The sequence below is a fragment of the Chenopodium album genome, chromosome 9, assembly GCF_948465745.1.
Source record: "Chenopodium album chromosome 9, dcCheAlbu1.1, whole genome shotgun sequence".
Lineage (NCBI taxonomy): Eukaryota > Viridiplantae > Streptophyta > Magnoliopsida > Caryophyllales > Amaranthaceae > Chenopodium > Chenopodium album.
Window position 1 is genome coordinate 30,079,540 of NC_137842.1, and position 2,222 is coordinate 30,081,761.

Below are 2,222 nucleotides of genomic sequence, written 5' to 3' on the forward strand. Positions count from 1 at the left end.
ATTTTTGATTTGGTTTATTTTTTATTAATATGATGATGATGAATTTGTCGTTTAGTTTAGTATTGATATTTTTTTCCATAAATAGTGAGTAGTTTTCTTGCCAGGTAAATGGTGAAGTATATATGAGTAATGGATTTATGCTAATTTGGGGGACATTGATGGACTTGATGTTGTGATTAAATTGGTTGATTGATTATGTGCATGTGTGTGATTAATTTGAAGAGTAGCAAACTTTCATTGTTACACTAGAATGCATTGTAAGCTTGCATTGACACGGAAAATTGGCATCATGCGCCTTATTTAAAAATAAAATATTTAAATCATATAAGCAAAGCAATATCGATCTAATCCTTCTTCACTTAAGGAACCTCCTTCTCTTTTTCAACTAGGTCGGCCATCACCATTAATGTGTCTTTTGTAGCCCGAACCGTCATACCTCTAGTTGAACCTTCACCCCTTTCACCTTTCTTACAATTCTTAGGTTGCTTCTCTCTATACACCATCCTTTCCTTACCCTTTCCTTTCACATAATTTTTCTTTTGGGCATTATAGGAGTCTTAAACTCAATTACTTGTGTTCTCGGGCCTAGACGATCTTTAGGAGGTTCCTTCTTACTTCCTAGATGTCCCTTCACATCAAAGTTGTGTGATCCGAATTGAACCCTTCTACTTTTAGGATTCAACCATGCCTTGTATGCACTAGACAAGGGAGGAGGAGCTTGGTTACTCGCAGAAACGGTCCACAAAGGTCTTCCAATCCAATAAGTCTCGTACTTATGAACTACTTGTTATAGCGTGGAGTATCGTTATAGCGTGGAACTACTTGTTAAAGTCCATATTCTCGTATCAATCGAGAAGGACAATAAAAAGTCAAATTTGAAATAATAGGAACACGACAATACAGAGTATCATTCGTGCCAACCATCTTAGTAAGCCTCCACCAAGGCACCACCCACCAAATGGAAAATTCTCTCTTTGCAAAGAAGACCTTCCAATCATCATATGACATGTTTGCTTGATCATTGGGACCATATTTTTCAATATTGTTGGGGGCTTCAAAAAGATCTAAATGCTCCATCAATATTGCTTGATTGGTAGAATAGACACACCTTACTTCATTGCTTCGAAATAGCTTAGCTTTGACATTAGCATTCACCTCCCATTACTAGTGGTTCGACCCTCGACTTACTCTATGCTTGGTATAGAGGTGTGTTCAGAGATTACAAATTTTATTTTGACCAAGGGTAGATTAGTTTTCAACGACCTATTCTCCGCCCTAGATCAAAAATGGCTTCGTTGCCGAGGAATGGCTTAGATGTTTGCTATTGTTGTTGAGTCTATTTCACTAAAATTTGAAAGTACAAAAAGATTTTTCTCATTTGGCTACATTTGTAGCCATGTTACGTTACTAATATTTTCCTTTGAGTTTGTGTGTGCAAGTTAACATGGGAGATATCCCATGGGTTACATTGAAGGAATTGGGTATTCTAGGTGTATACAAGTATGAGAGCGGGATTGCTCCATTATTGGTCCTAGATAGTGACTTTGAAATCGAACCGACAATGATAACTTTGATTGAAAGGTGGCAATATAGTTGAGGAGTGAATTAGATACCCCTAAATCATCTTAAGGAATTCGAGAAATTTTGCAACACAATTAAGGTGAACGGGGTTGCTTAAGAATTCATAAGGCTTAAGCTATTTCCTTTTTCTCTAATTGGAAGAGCTTAAGATTGGCTAGATAAGGAAGTGAAGCCGAATTCTTTGAAAACTTGGGAAGAAGTCACCAAGGAATTCCTTTCCTGTTTCTTCCCTCAAAAGAAAACGGTGGAGGCAAGAGCTTTGATTCAAGGTTTCAAGCAAAAATCTAGTGAAAGCCTTTATGAAGCATGGGAGAGATACAAAGAGTATCAACGTGAGTGTCCTGACCATGGGATCCCCACTTACCTAATCATTAAAATTTTTTATGGCGGTTTGAGTCCTCAAGGGAGGGCAAGTCTAGATGCCGGAGCCGGAGACCCAATCATGAATAAGACCGAGGAAAAGGTTGTAGGTATCATTGAGGATGTAGTTAGAAACTACATGGAATGGCAAGATGGTGAGAAGGAGTCGATAAACAAGCTTAAAACAATGTGATGCTCAATGGAACAACTCAATGCTATCAACAATTTGTTGACTCAAATATCGGATTTAGGAAAGGAGGTAGTTTCTATCATGTATAAGC

At 37.7% G+C, this 2,222-nt stretch overlaps 1 non-coding gene across 1 annotated transcript; it reads right to left on the reverse strand.

The window, feature by feature from the left end:
- Positions 1-1,829: 1,829 nt before the first annotated feature.
- Positions 1,830-1,935, reverse strand: LOC145560982 (small nucleolar RNA R71). The gene has a single exon (XR_014093569.1). It is a non-coding gene; the product is annotated as a small nucleolar RNA R71 (small nucleolar RNA).
- Positions 1,936-2,222: the final 287 nt, after the last annotated feature.